Genomic DNA, 16311 nt, shown 5'->3' on the forward strand with positions numbered 1-16311 from the left:
TTCTTCCCAAATCATCAGTTTCCTCTGTGTTCTAGTTATCCTCCTGAATTAGTGTTTGCCACTATTTTTTTCTACAAATGAAATCTATATTTTAGGTGTAGGAAGATACATTTAAACCATAAAGTTATTGTGACATAGACCATGAACTTTGTTGACTACAGAGTGTCTATGGGACATAGATGCTCTTAAATTATAGCTATTGATTTGTTTCATTTATGTTAATTTGGGATTGAAACTTTTTGTAAAATGAAGAACCTCAAAACTTTCTTTAAAATATCTCTCACACTGACTTGCAGAGTGTGTCATGGAATCAGGACTGTTGGGAGTGAGTATAAAGCATTTGGGAACTCTGAAAATAGAAATATAAAACTAAAGAAAAATATTTTGCAAGTCATCTCTGACTATGTCTCTTTAGGAAACATCTTTTTTGGAATGAAGTTTAGATTTGTATATCTATGCTTTTCATTTGAGACCCAGAAACGCTGTACAATTTCTAAGGTGAAAAAATTATGTGATGTTCTATATATAAAAGAAAGGTCAGAATTTTATTGCTTTAGTCCAAAGGCCTCTTCAAGCCCTTCAGAAAAAAGGCCTGAAACAAAGCTCTCTTTAAAACATAAGGCAAAAGTAGAACAGCAAATTCGGGTTTCTGAATGTAAGAGCAAATGGTCTCTTTAGAGCGTTTCCTGCTCCCGGGGCGGTCAGATCAGTCCATGGCAGAGCCTGGTGATCCGGTCAGAGATGAAAAGGCAGAGGAGCTGGTGGGGAGACGGGAGCTCAGTAGAAAGGTCACTGGTCGCTGGGCCTCCCGGGTAGGTCCTGGGCCCTCCCTCGGGTCCTGGGGGGCTGTGAGAGGGACACAGGAGCCTGGGCGACCCTGCTGCAGGGGCCCATCTCCGCCTGGGATTCATGTATCCTGGCGCTGCTCATGACTATTGTCACCACCAGGGAGTGGCCCCGGGAGTGCTGCCTCATTGCGGGGGGGGGGGGGGGGGGGGGGGGGGGGGGGGGGGGGGGGGGGGGGGGGGGGGGGGGGGGCGGGGGGGGAGGTGGCGGATTCCAGCCCGTCTCTTGGGCCGCTGGTTGGTGCTGAAGCCTGGGTCCCTGGCCTCAAGCTTCAACACGGGGGAGGCCCGGAGGTCAGCTGCTCTGGGAATATGGCGAGGCCTGACGAGAGGCCCGGGGAGGGAAAGGCGGCGGGGCCTCCCGCTCGGTAAGGGGGCCCGAGCCAGGCATTCAGGCCTGAGATCAACCGCAGCTTTGGGGAGAGGAGTGGGGCCCGGGAGATGCATGGGGCTCCTGGTGCTGAAAGGGTGTGAGGATGAGGGCAGCTCTGCTGGGGCAGGGTGGGGTGGGGGGCGGGTGGGAGGAGGGGGTTGGGGGCGGGCAGAGCAGGTGTGAGGGGTGCCGATGGGTCTGAGTCGATCAGCAGGGCGAGACGGGCCTGGTAGTCTGGGCTGTGGGTGAGGGAAAGGGGATGTTGGCCGTGACCGCTTAGGGTTTGAGCCTGGGTAACTTGGTGAATGTGTTATGATTCTTGGCAATAGGGAAGATGGGACAGATTTGGAGGAAAGGGAGGCTTTAATTTTGCTCAGTTTAGAATGCCACGAAATGTTCCCGTGGAGATAGTTGGGTGAGTTTGTGTATCTGGAGCTCAAAGGCCTTGGCTAGAGAGGAAAGGTGGAAATACAAGCCACAGGAGAGAATAAGAAGGTTGAAGACAGAAGTCTTCGGTGCCATAAATAAGCTATTGACCGACCAACCTCTTAGATTTCTACCTAGAAATCTACCAGGCCTGTTTTATTTAATTTTTTTAAAAAGATCTTATTTGTTTATTTATTTGTTTATTTATTTGACAGAGAGAGAGAGAGAGGGAGAGTAGTGAGAGAGGGAACACAAGCAGGGGCAGGGGGGAGGGAGAAGCAGGCCTCCCGCTGAGTGGGAACCCTGGGATCACGGCCTGAGCCAAGCAGACGCTTAACGACTGAGCCCAGGCGCCCCATACCAGGCCTGTTCTAATAGCACCCCCTCTACCTCTCCCATATGTACTTCTCACGTGCGGGTCCCAACACTCACGGCTCCTGCTGAAGAATCTCCGAGGAGCTCCTAGAGAATTTCCTCTTAGTAATAGGGCTGGGGACTTGGCCCATGCCACCTCCAAGTTACTCAGAGGATAGCCAGCTCCCCTGTTATGTGGGGGGTGTGGTTGCCACCCCCTTTCCTTAGAGCCGCCCTGTCCCCCAACCTGCCATGTTCAGAGTCCTGGCCCTGGGTCTGGCCTTGATGACATCTGAACAAACCAGTGCTTAGAAGGCAGACAGGGTGTTGGAGTGCGTGGCAGCTTTGGTTCCCTGCCTTGCACCACAGCTCCCCTGGCCCAGGCCCTCCTGGTTACTCCACACCTCCCAGGGCCTGGGGTCTTGTTTCTGAACTGCCCGGGGGCTAGCTCTTGTCCCCAGCTGCTCCTCTCTGGTACCATGTCCTAGGCATGAGGGCCATTTGCACACGGGACTTTTGGATGCTTCCTGCGCACTGGTTTGCTTTGTTGCTTCCTGCTCCGAGGCTGCAGAGCACTGGAGGCCTCACCTGATGCTTCCGGGCTGTCTGTCTGGCTCTTGCTGGGGAGAAGCTGGCAGGACAGTGAACAGACAAGGAGCACGTCCCTTCTGTCCTCCTGCCTGCCAGTCTGCTTCTAGAGCCCCCTGTTGGCAGGCCCTGCCGGGAAGCAGCTGACAAGGGGGACAGGGACTTTGCAAGGTTCTAGCCCCAGCAGCACAAAGCGGGGAAGCGTGCGTCCGGAGCTGAGACACGCTAGCTTGAGGACTGCCTAGCACCATGCCCTGCTACCTGTCCTTGCTTGGCAAGCTCTTGCCCATCCCTGGGTCTCAGCTCAGGTGTGGTTTTCTCAAGCCAGCTTCCTCTGGACCCAGTGTCCTCCTGGTTTCTCATAGAGCCGTGTGCCTACTTGTAACCAGCACAAGACAGCTTGCAGGAAAGCCCTCTGGTTGTCGGCCACCCTCACTCGGCTGCGAGCTTCTGGAGGAGAGAGACTTTGTCTGGTAATTACTTGTAAACTTCCCAGGAAGTCTTTGTTGAACTGTAGTTCCTGAGGTTGTAAGTGCTTCCTGGGAGAAAGCTAGGGAGTAAGTGAAGGGTGTTGGTTTTATTCCCAGTTCCCCCTCATATAGGTTCCCCTCAAACAGTTGGCGCTGCCATTCTTTTCTCTGACAATAATGATTAATGTTTATTGAGCACCTGGCAGGTACCAGGCGCTCTTCTTCACGTTCCCCATGAATCAACTCATTTAATCTTCACAAACATTAAACTGAGGCACAGAGACGTTAAGTGGCTTGTCTAAGGTCACACAGCTAAAAAGTAATGGAACCAGAATTTAAGTTACAGACAGTCTGAGTTCCAGAGCCTGGGGTCTTAGCCACTATTTACAAAAATATAGCCCAAGGATGATGGGAATTAGGAAAATGTGGCCAACTTATGCTGATGACAATGATAACAATCACACTCTCTCTTTTTAAAAAGATTTTATTTATTTATTTGAGAGAGAGAGAGAGAAAGCACAAATGGTGGGGAGGGGCAGAGAGAGAAGGAGAAGCAGACTCCTTGCTGAGCAGGGAGCCTGACATGGGGCTCAATCTCAGGACCTGAGCCAAAGGCAGACACTTAACTGCCTGGGCCACGCAGGTGCCCCAACAATATCATACTTTATATACTTTATCATACTCTTGATAAAACATTACTTCCATAGTAAATTGAGTTCTATCACATTGCTTCTCTCTAGGAAATAATATCTCCCTTCTTTTGGTGAACTGAGCCTCCCAGCTCTGCAAATATAAAGTTCTAGAAGAGGCTGTGGAACATTGTATTGATACCCACCAAGTGGATGGGGGACCCAGGTGGGACCAATGATAACTCTCTCTGGGATTTCTCAGGTTGGCACTAAAAGATGAGGGCGGTGCCTCTGAGGTGAAGCTGGGAGATGCTCCGGGCTTAGGGAGAAGCTAGTCTCCCAGAGGAAGAAGCCGGTTCACAGAGAGACGCCGGCATGGGGAAAAGGAGAGTGCCTCCATTCTCTGCGCTGGGTCTTGAGGCTCTGAGCTGGTAAATCCCTCTTTGACGTCATCTAGTTTGTCTGGTTTCTCACGCTTGTGAATAGAAGGTCCCTAATAGCAGCTTATAGTGTCTAACACCCTTTCACAGGTAGTTGATTCTTACTAGCCTGAGGAGGCAGCAAGGTAAGAATCAGATCCCCACTTTTCAGAAGGGAAACTGAGGTTGGGAGCAGCTAAGTGAATGCCAAGCGGCAAGTGAACAGTAGAGCTGGCAAAGCAGTGGGGGGGAGGGGTCTGTCTACTTTTCCACCCTGTGCTCTCAGGGAGCCCTATGGAGGGGGCTTGGCCCCACCTGTCTCTCAGTAGCTTTGACCTGGCCTTTGCCTCCTCCCTTTCCTAGTTGCTTGATGTGGGGCCTATGGAGCTGGGAGCCTGTTTCTGCAGGGCAGGGGATGACAGACTGCCCTGGAGCTCACAGGGCCATGTGGGACAGAGGTGACTGGGTACAGCGGGCACAGGGGCAGGGCGGCCTGCATGTGGCAAAGCTGCATGGGGGCCCAGCTGCCAGCTGCCCCCAGGGCTGGGCCGTCCATCTGCACAGTGCCTTACCCCCTCCAGGGCACCTTGAGGGCCTGGGGAAGCTCCTCCTCTTGCCAAACCAGATCTGGGGTTCCCTCTCTGGTCTGGGCCCCAGCACGGGCAGGAAGTGGGTGTGGGGGCCTCTTCTGGCCTGGGGGCTGGAAAACCAGAGGCACCTCTGGTCTGGAGCTTGGCAATCCAGTTTGGGATTGACAAATGCCAGGCCCAACCACTACTCTGAATTCTAGTTTAGAATCTTCTTAACCCTGGTGAGAAGAGCTGGGAGGCTGTGACAGGAAGGAACTTCCTCTTTACTGCGGGTGTCAGGGATGGTCTGAGAGGGACAGTCTTTTGTGGTTAATGTGGGCCCTGACATTTCCCCCCCTCCCCTTGGGCTGATGTCCTCCCCTCGGGGTCCTCCTCACCCCCTACCTGGTTCAGGGCTTCGGGCCTGTGCTCCCTGCAGCCGGGCACGTAAGTGATGCCCAGGTTCGCTCCTTTGCTCCTCTCTGTGGCCTGAGGAGAGCAGCCGTGGCCTGCCCCCAACACCTGTCACATCCCCATGCTTCGGGGGCAGCCCATTTCACAAAGAAAGAAACTTGGGTTGCCAGTTATCCCAAAATAAAAAATAAAAAGAGGATGCTGAATAAACTTTGAATTTTCAGATAAACGAATACTCTTTCATGTACGTATGTGCTGTATTTTATCTGTGAACTCTAGAAGCTCCAGCCCAGGCAGTGAGGTGGCCTGCATGGGTCCTGTGACCGGCAGGACTGGGTTCCGGCCACTCAGCCAAGGGCTCCCTTCATCTACAGCCTGCGAGCCGGTGGAGCGTGGCCACCCCTGTGGCTTCTGTCCCCCAGCTGGGGGGAGCCCCTGCTCCCGTTTAGGTTTGAGGATGCTGGTAGCTGTGGGGATATGGAAGCCTGCCACGGCAGGAGGGGCCAGCAGGGGCCTGCAGAACCGGCTCTGGGCCGGTGAGTCTCCTGTGTCAGCCCAGACGCTCGGTCAAACGTGATCCTGGGTGTGGCTGTGAGGGTGTTTCTGGATGAGATCAGCCCTTGAGTCAGTGGCCCTGGAGCAGAGCAGATTGTGCTCCCTCATGGGGGTGGCTTCGTTCAGTCAGCTGAAGACCTGAAGAGAATAAAAAGGCGGACCCCTCCCACCAGTAGGAGAGAACTCTTGCCGCCCCAGAGCTTTCTAGCCGGGTTGTTGGTTTTTCCTGCTTTGGACGAAAGCTGAAACGTTGGCTCGTCCTGGGTATCCAGTCTGCTGGACTTCAGCCTGGAATGATGTCCTGGCTCTCCTGGCTTGCTGACTACAGACCTTGGAACTTCTCAGCATATATATTTCTTCTTATTATTCATATATATGAGAGACAGGGAGGGACTTATTAGAACCAACAGGAGATACATATCTCCTATTTGTTATATATCTATATTCGTTAACGGATCTATATCTCCTATCCGTTCTTCTCTGGAAAACTCTAACACAGCATCACTTTGGACCTTGTGAGAAACACGCATTTCCTTGGTCTCTAATGGGACCTAGTGGATCATAAACTCCTGTTGTGGGACTCATCAGCCTGAATTTTTAAGCAAACATTCCAGGAAGCTCGGATGCTCATTGAGGGTTGAGAAGTGCTGCTCTACACACAAACGTTGGGGGTAGAGAGAGCGCTCCAAGTCCTTGACTGAGCTCTTTTACTGCTCCTGGGTTACTTGGGCATTTCACTGGGCATTCTGTTTGGTTTGATTATCCTATATGTGGGTCCTGGACATTGGGGCTTCTAAGTATCCTGGATTGGGGTGTGTGGTTTTTGGGGGCGATGGGAATGCAGAGGGAGAGGCCATCCACTTCTGTGTGCTAAGGACTGACTTCGGTTTAATAGGTTCCATATTGAGGCTATATTTCACTCCAGTAATTCAGGTTGGGACTGGCTTTTTTATTGATGGGGCCATTATATTAGCCAGGGTTCTCCAGCAGAGCAGAACCAATAGGATACAGAGAGAGACACAGATATACAGACCTAGATCTAGATCTATAGATACACAGGAAGAGATTTGTTCTGGGGAGCTGGCTCATGTGATTATGGGGGCCCACGACCAGCTGACTGCAGTCTTCAGGCCTAGGAAAGCCAGTGGTGCAGCTCTAATCCAAACCTGAAGGTCTGAGCACCAGGAAGTCCTAGTTCAAGTCCGGAGCCGTGAGAACCAGGAGCGCTGATGTCTTTGGGCAGGAGAAGATGGATGTCTCAGTTCCAGGAAAGAGCGAAGTTGCATCTCCTTCACCCTCCTTTTTTTTTTTTTTTTTTTAAAGATTTTATTTACTTATTTGACAGAGAGAGATCACAAGTAGGCAGAGAGGCAGGCAGAGAGAGAGGGTGAAGCAGGTTCCCTGCTGAGCAGAGAGCCCAATGTGGGGCTCGATCCCAGAACCCTGGGATCATGACCTGAGCCGAAGGCAGAGGCTTAACCCACTGAGCCACCCAAGCACCCCTCCTTCATCCTTTGGTTCCATTCAAACCCTCTGCAGGTTGGGTGTGCCTCGGATTCTTGCTGGTTCTGTCTCACACTGTGGAGTATTTTTGCACAAGTTTCTTGACTGCTCTGTGACTCAGTTTCCTCGTCTGTAAGACAAGGAGGTTCAGTCTTGCTCCCCATGGCAGTCGTAAGGGTGGAATTAAGTATGTATTCAGCAAGGTTCTGAGCACTGAGCACCTGGGCGGTGGCTGTAGAAGTACCTGTTCACTCCATCCTGCAGGCCCCTTCCATCTGGGCTCGCCTATCCCTGGAGGGGGTGAGTGGGAAAGGCTGGCTGGGCTGCGCAGGCCACCACCCTGCACACTGGGCAGCACGGAAGGGCCCTGCCCTGGCTGAAGCCTCAAGCACCTCTGCCATGTGGGCCGTGTGGTCCAGGAGACCCTCGGTGGTGAAGGTGTCAGTGCTGGGAAAAGAGGCCATGTGGAGTTTGCAGCCTGTCTCAGTCGGGAGAATCACAGTGCTGATCTTCGGGACTCTGGAGCAAGGCCATGGCCTCTGGGGTTAAGAACTAAATGCCTTTTTTTATTTTTTAGAAGATTTTTATTTATTTATTTGACAGAGAGTGATCACAAGTGGGCAGAGAGGCAGGCAGAGAGAGTGGAGGAAGCCAGCTCCCCGCTGAGCAGAGAGCCTGATGCAGAGCTCGATGCGGGGCTTGATCCCAGGACCCTGAGATCATGACCTGCTGAAGGCAGACGCTCAACCCACTGAGCCACCCAGGTGCCCCAAGAACTAAATGCCTTTTGAGAAACAATTTCAGGCATGCTTCTGGGCTCTAGAAGAGATGGAACGCCTGAGCACAGGACACCAAGTGACCATGCAGCCACAAGGACCCACCATGAACTGAGTCCCGTCAGAGCCACCACACAGTGAGTAGAACAGGCGCAGCAACAAGCCTGGGGGCTGGGAGGAAGGCGGGGGGAGGCGGGGGAGGAGGTTGGACGGAAGAGGTGCAGGCAGAGTGGGAGCAGGACCAGAGGGCCCAGAAAGCAGCGAGCCCAGAATCTCCATGGCCCCCCACCATAGTGCATTGGCGCCTTTCCTCGGCTCCTGCCCTCCACTGTGGGGAGACTCCCAAGTGACAGGGAAGAGTCAGGCCTGTGCTCACTGTATGGTTAGTTCCCTCGGTAACTTGGGTGTAAGCTGAAAATGGATGGCCACCACGCCACAACCTCTAACCAACCAGATCGTTTAAAGCATAAAGGAGATAGCTTTTCATTCCTTCATTTTCTCATTTGCACGTGAATTTCGTCCATTCATTCTGTCTCCTGTGGTTTGGCCCCGATCCCTCTGCCTCTTCCAGTAGGACTGGACACATTTATTTTTCTTCTTTTCTAGTGCGTCTCCAGCACTTCCGTTTACATGAGGCCCCTCCCACCCGCACTGAAGAATGCTATCGTCTCTTTCATCTTGTAAGAAAACAAAACTTAAACTTTCTCAGAAGAAGAAAGAAGAAAACAAGTAAAAAGGAAAAACATAACTCCTCTTGTCCCTGTATCTGTTGCCTGTCTCTCTTCCCTTCCTTACAGACGGAATTTTTAAAAGAATGGACACCTGCTGTCTCTGTTTCTCACCTCCTTGTTCCCCCTCCCGTCCAGCCAGGCCTCCATTGCCTCCATTCTAAATGGCCCTTACGTCTGTTACCGCTGCCATAGCCCGACACAGGCGCCCCCTCACCTCCCCTGGAGCGCTGCAATAGACTCCTAACTTCTTTCAAGTAATCATTTTTGTTCGTTGGGCCCATCCCCGTATAGCAACCAGTATGATCTTTTAAGAGCCCACATCCCAGGGCGCCTGGGTGGCTCAGTGGGTTAAGCCTCTACCTTCAGCTCAGGTCAAGATCTCAGGGTCCTGGGATTGAGCCCCACATCAGGATCTCTGCTCGGCAGGGAGCCTGCTTCCTCCTCCTCTCTCTCTCTCTCTCTGCCTGCCTCTCTGCCTTCTTGTAATCTCTCTCTCTGTCAAATAAATGAATAAAATCTTAAAAAAAAAAAAAAAAAAAGAGAGCACACATCTCAGTATTTCACATGCTCTGTTGGTTGGCTAGGGCTGCCATAACAAAATACCACACATTGGGTGGCTTAAACCGAAACGTTTTTTTTCCATAGTCCTGGATCAAGGTGTTAGCAGTTTGGTTTCTGGTGAGGATTTTCTGTTTGGCCCACAGATGGTCACCTTCTTGCTGTGTGTCCTCATATAGCCTCTCCTCTGTGCATGTGCTCTACTTGGGTCTCTTCCTCCTTCTAGGAACGCCCATTCTCTATGAGCTATATGGCCTTATTTAATGACCTCCTTAGGCCCTATCCTCAAATACAGTCACACTGTGGGGTTCAAGCTTCAACATATGAAGTTGCCAGTGAAACAGTTCAGTCCAGGACCCACCAAAGTCCTCGACATGGTCTACCAGGTTCTGCCTGGTCTGGCTTTTGCCTGTTCTCCAGTCCTGTCTGTTGAACTTTCAAACTTTCTCTGTGTATTTCTCAGTTCCTCAAACACACAGGCTTCTTCCCCCTCTGGGACCTCAGTACATGCTGTTTCTTCTGCTTGCAATATCCCTTTATCACTCTCCCCCATCCTTTGCCTGTGTAATGCCTCCTCATTCCGCAAACACTAGCTCACATGTCTTCCTCAAGGAGTAGTCATGAGCCCCGACGTGGTCATGACGAGGGCCCCCTCTTATGTTTTCTCTCTGCTTTTCCTCTCTTCTCCTCCTCTTGTGGGGCTTAAATCTCTGACTGCATCGATCATTTTTTAATGCCTTTTTTTCCTCTTCCATAGAAAAACAGCTCTGAGATAATAGGGACCATGTTTGTCCTGTTGACTGCTGTATCCCTAACAGCTAGTGTACTGTCCATGCTAGGTGCTTTAAAAATATTTATTTAAAGAATTAATTCACAGAAGTGAAAGGTAGATTCCTTACTGGACTTTCAGGTGAAGAGAAGAATCAGCAACATCAAAAATTTTATAACTCCATTCCTCTGTGAACCTCTTTCTAGCCAGGAAAGTCAGGCTGATGGGAATTATATCAGTCTGACCTATTTTGGAAATTGCACAGAAGACTCTAGCTAAGATCTCAGTGGTGAATGTTAAACGTTCATCTCTGCCCACGTTGCTCAGTTGTGGAAGATTGTTTTCAAAGATGGCTGAAGCAATTTGTCCTATGCTCCTTTTCCATGTCCCGGGACTTTGCTGTTGCTTCTAAGAAGAGGGGTGTCGACTTCTCTTCTTCTTAAGTCTGGACTAGCTTCATGACTTGCTTTGGCCAATAGAATTGGGCAGAAGTGACGCTATGTGAGTTGTAGGCCTTGCCTGTAAGAGTCCTTACAGTGTCCTCTTTGACCGTCTTGGAATGCTGCCCCAAAACCACTGTGGAAGGAAGCTGGGTTAGCCTGTTGAAGGGGGAGGCCAAGTGGAGGAGAATCAAGGGAACCCAGCTGACAGCCAGCGTCAATTTCCAGACACGTGAGTAGGACCCTCTTGAGCCTTCCTGCTCAGCGGCTCCTCCAGCTGAAACGGACTGCCTGAAAGAGCCCAGGAGAGACCAGCAGAGGAACCCACGTAATTGGGAGAATATCAGATCTTTGCTAGGTGGCTTGTTACACAGAAATGGCTGAGTGGAACCTCAGTCCTCCTGACTTCTGCATATTAATCCCATTTCCTTTTCCCTAAACAGTCATGCCCTCCCTCCTGACTCTCTCACTGTCACACTCAGTCTGAATCATCAGAACATTCCAGAATGTCGCTATTTCCAAATATAAATCCAACGAGAAAACAGACAAGGTAAATGATTCATCGTAGTGTCTATATGTGTGCCTTTCACTGAGTCCGGATGTAAGGGTGTTGTCAGGAGCCCTATTCTTGGAAAGATGGCCACATTCACTCACCTAGGACGTGAGGCTCCCCAGGGTGGAAGCTGGAGGCAGAGTCATTGTGCACATTTCATATGCCCTTGGCTGCAATTTCTAAACTTGAAGTGTAACCTAAGGTGCATGTCCTATGAAAAGCTCCTTCCTGTGACAAAGGCCTATTTCCTAGGAACTCTTCTGGGTGTACTCATTGGCCTATCCAGTTAGTTAGCATTGTTTGTGTTAAAAAAAAAATTCAACTGAGTAAATTTAAAGATCTAATTGGTTTTTAGTCAACAGTTCATGAATAAGGCAGCCTCTCCCTAACAACTCGAAGAAGTCTCTGAAGGGTTGTACAGAAATGAGAGGGTTTTATAGGCAGAAGGCAGCATGAAAAGGAAGTTTCTTTTTTTTATTTTTAAATATTTTATTTATTTATTTTTTGACAGAGAGAGAGAATATGAGCAAACACAAGCAGGAGGAGCAGCAGAGGGAGAGGGGGAATCAGGCTCCCTACTGAGCAGGGAGCCCAACGCAGGGCTTGATCCCAGGACCCTGAGGTCATGACTTGAGCCGCAGGCAGACACTTAATCGACTGAGCCACCCAGGTGCCCTGGAAAAGGAGGTTTCTAGCAAAGAGTGGATTGTTTCAAGCAAAGTCACCTCCCTGTGGAGGTGGAAGGGATCTACTGAGCAGATGACCTCACGAGTGCTAACCAGGTAATTCCAGATCAATGTAAAGGTTACATTCCTGGAAGAGGTCGAAACTACATTTAGGTTAGGTGCTAAGTCTTGGTTTGCTGACATGAGGCTTAGCACAAGTAACTCCATTTAGAGCTGTTGTCTCTCTCTCTTTTTAAAGATTTTATGTATTTATTTGTCAGAGAGAGAGAGAGGGAGGGAGAGAGAACACAAGCAGGGGGAGCAGCAGGTGGAAGGAAAAGCAGGCTCCCCGCTGAGCAGGGTCCCTGATGTGGGACTTGATCCCAAGACCCTGGGATCATGATCTGAGCCGAAGGTGGATGCTTAACCACCTGAGCCACCCAGGTACCCCTGTTGTCTCTTTTTTAAAACATTTATATCAGAAAAAACTTGGAAATAACCCAAATGCCAACAACATGAGAATGTATAAATATTTACAAAGTGGAATACCATATAGGTAAAGTGAATGAGCAAGAACTACATGTATTAATGTAGCCAAACCTCAGAAAACGTATCACTGAATGAAAGCAGCGAGCTGCAGAAGTTCTGTAAAGCACGACACTATTGGCATAAAAATTTAAAACATGCAAAACACCACTATGTATCTTTAGGACACGTTCGTGCGTACTGAGTGAATCCATATATGCAGGGGATATCGAACAACATATTTGAAAGAGGGAGGCCAGGGAGCAGGACTGGGGAGGGATACACAATGGTTTCATCTGTATGAAAGTGATTTGAAATGCATATGAGAAGTTCACAGATTGGCAGAGCCGGTAGTAGATATTATTCTGTATATGTTTCTTATGCTCGAACCATTATATGATTAAAAAAAAAAAAATAGAAAAGTCTCCCCTTCCCTCTTCTCACTGGTTGGGTCCATCTTTTCTACGGTCCAGTCTCTTCAACACTGGTTTCCTGGCAGCCCTCGGTCACCACGTGGGCTAAAGTCATCCAACCTAAAGAGGCCCGTGGTGTGCTTAGTTTTATTTTATGACAGTAGAGCTCTAAGTCAGGGAGAGTTTCAGAGAGAAAGGAAAGAGAACTTCCTCCAGGGAGTGCTGTTTTCCCAGTGTGGGCTCTAGAAATGATTAGGGATGGGCGCCTGGGTGGCTCAGTGGGTTAAAGCCTCTGCCTTCAGCTCCGGTCATGATCCCGGGGTCCTGGGATTGAGCCTCACATCGGGCTCTCTGCTCAGCAGGGAGCCTGCTTCCTCCTCTCTCTCTCTCTCTCTCTCTCTCTGCCTACTTGTGATCTCTGTCAAATAAATAAATAAAATCTTAAAAAAAAAAAAAGAAATGATTAGGGAGGGAGTGGGTGATTTTGGCAGGATTTCCTGTACCCGCTGTGCCCTGCGAGGCCTGCCAGCCTCTCATTCGCCATAGCAGCCTCTGGCTGTAAAGTGCAAGGTCAAAGCTCAATGAAGACATCAGGCAGTGTCTGCCTGGCTGGAGAAGCTCATCCAGAGGTTGGCTTCTGGAAGTGCGAGGGAGGGGTGGGTCATGGAGGGAAAGGAAGGTGAGAGGACAATTCGGGAAACATACTTCAAGGAAGGGAGCGAACAAAATAGTATTTCACAACCCAGGAGTTCTGGAGTCACTTCTGAGTGTGATCTGGGCCACTAGAAAACCCTTGACCTGGACAAGCCTAGAAACAGCAGTCTTCATGTTCCTCTGAACCACTGTGGTAGGAGTTAGCCGTCCAGGAACACGGACTGCTCAGTGGAATTTAGTTTTGATCTTAACTGGCAGTGCAACCCAGGCAAGTTATTTAATTCTCTCATCTCTGTTACTTTATCTCTAAGTGGTGGGGATAATAATAGCGTAATACAAATAAAACTGGCTGGCTCAGTTCTAGCTCCGTTCTGTGTTGCTTCTAGAAGACACGTAACTCTAGCTCAAAACGTTTTTTGAGAAGAAATATAAACATGTATATTAATCTCCCAAAGAAGTACCCAAGGGGAGCTATAGCATTAAACACATAATACACACTCCCTAAACATCCTTTTAACTCAGCAAATTCCCCAGAGTCCTGTCCTTAAGGCTGCCTCCACCCAGATTCTCCTCTCTTACCCCCACTTCTCTCTTGACCACTTTTCTGGCCTTTTGGACAAGTTGTTTTTTTTTTTCTTGGAGAAGCTCCAGAGCCTTCAAAAATGTAAGTCAAATCAGACTTTCAGCTCGTTTTGATTCTCCTCCTCACTAATGATCATAGGAAAGAGCCTGTTGTCCAGCAAGGAAACCCAGAATCCTCTAGAACGGGGCAAAGGGGGAGTGAATAGGCTGCCAATATTAATACCGTTTGTCCCTGTCACACTTTGCTCGGGCTTGTTGAGATGATTAGAGGAAATAATGCATGTCAAGAATTTAATGGTAGCTAACACTTAAGTCCCGAAAATGTTAGTTATATTACCTATGGTTAATAATCATCACTGGCATTACTTACTTATTTACTTATTTTATTTACTTTGTTTAAATTTCAAGGACATCAGCCAAAAGTTGAAAAGGAAGTTCTAAATTCAACTATGGTCCAGAGATTGCAGCGTGGGGTGACTGGCTGGCTCAGATGGTTAAGCGGCTGCCTTCAGCTAAGGTCATGATCCCAGGGTCCTTGACTGAGACCTGCATCAGGCTCCCTGCTGGGTGGTCAAGTCTGCTTCTTCCTCTCCCTCTGCCCCCCCCCCATTCATGCTCTCTCTCTCTCTCAAAATAAATAAGTAAAATCTTTAAAAAAAAAAAAAAGAGAGAGAGATTGCTGCACATTCCCCATTTGAGATGCGCTGCCCTCTGCCCTCTCCTAAGAGTAATTGTTGAAGTTGATTCCCACACATGGGAGGAACAGTTGGGCCACCCTCTCATGATTCTGGGAGCCCAGTGAAAGGCCTTGCCTTTCCTCGGGTCTCCCCGCAGCTTCTGGCCAGGATGCCAGAATGTTCCACGTTCTCCTGGCTCCGTGCGGACTCTGCTGGGCGCTTGGAAGCCACTTCCCCAGGGATACCTTGGTGGCAACGCCCTTGCAGGGGTCCCCATCCTGTAGCCACCTGACTGGCCTGCCCAGCGACACCGGCAGGTCTGAAGGGGCAGGGTGAGACCCTCCCTGGAGTTCCTTAAGAAGGACACAGGCAAAACACCCTGTGTACTGATGCGGGCTCCCAGGCAGGCAGCCAGGGCCTGCAGAAAGGGATCTTAGGGACCAGAAGGGCCTGAGATGAGCAGACTTGGAGAGGGAGTCCTTTTCCACGAATTGAAGGGCTGTCCTAGGACGTGGGAGCAGACGCCTTCTACGGCACCTCAGACACGGCCTCCAGGAGCTCTGGGAGGGGTGTTGTCCGATCAGGGAGGTGCGAGGGAAGAATGGCCGCTCCCCTGCCTGGTGGTGGGGGAGAGTGTGCACGTGTGTTGATGGTGGGGAGGGGGGCAGCAGGACAAGCAGAAGCTGGATGAGCCCTCTGGAAGGACAGCTAACAGTTTCTGGGGACATAACGTGTTCTAAACACTTGACATGCAGTAACTCATTTAACTCACAATAGCCTAGTGAGGGAGGCACGTGAGTGCCCGCTTCACGGAGGAAGATAATACCCAGGACCACACAGACCGTTAGCCCTGCGCCCAGGGAACGCCGCCGGCCAGCAGCTCAGCACACACTCCCTTGAACCTCCGCGGCCGAGTTTCCTCCAGCGCAGTCGGCGGGGGACATAGGGTGGTGCTTCTCAGACTCCACTGATCGTACTTTGTGGAGCTCTGGGTTCTGATTCTCTAGAGGCCTGGGCTGCGCTGGGGCCGGAGATTCTCTGTCTCTAACAAGCTTGCAAGAAATGCAACTGTTGCTGGTCCACGGACCACACAGCCTAGGGCTCTACTCCTAGGATCGCTCTCTGCTTTGAGGTTCTCCGTGGGCCTTTGGACCCTGCTGGCATTCACAGCACTTCAAGGAGAGGAGAGAGACCAGGGCAGGGGCACTGGGGTGGGAGTGGGGGCTCAGGGTTCTGGAGAGCTGATTCTTCCTCCCGGATGGCCACAGATCTAGCCCTCTCTGCCTCTTCTCCGGAGAACCGGTGTGGGAGCAGACACAGACTCAGTCACAGACAGACAGACAGACACACACATCCTCACCCTCTCTGAGGCTCTCACTGACTGGGAGGGGAGGTAACAGCCTGGAAGTGGGGACACGCCTTCCACAGCTCCTGCTGCTCTCGCCATCCTTGCTCTGCCTGGTTGATCAAAGAGACCTGTGAGTTGGAGGCCTAATTCCCTACTTGCCCCTTCTTTGGGCCCTCCCCCACATGCTGCCGGCGTGGCCTTATGAAACAAAACAGTATGTCATTCTTCCCCGTCTCCCTCATGCACACCTAGAATCTTTGGTGGAATAATTTATTTACACCTAAAAAAGTCAATAACTCCCTTTTGCCTACAATGTAAACTTATCTTCTGTACAGAAAGGAGTTAACACAGCAGACCTACAGCTTATTCTTTTTTTTTTTAGATTTTTAAATTTTTAAATTTTATTTGACAGACAGAGATCACAAGCAGGCAGAGAGAGAGGAGGAAGCAGGCTCCCCGCTGAGCAGAGAGCCCG

This window comes from Lutra lutra, chromosome 9 (genome assembly GCF_902655055.1).
Source record: "Lutra lutra chromosome 9, mLutLut1.2, whole genome shotgun sequence".
NCBI lineage: Eukaryota > Metazoa > Chordata > Mammalia > Carnivora > Mustelidae > Lutra > Lutra lutra.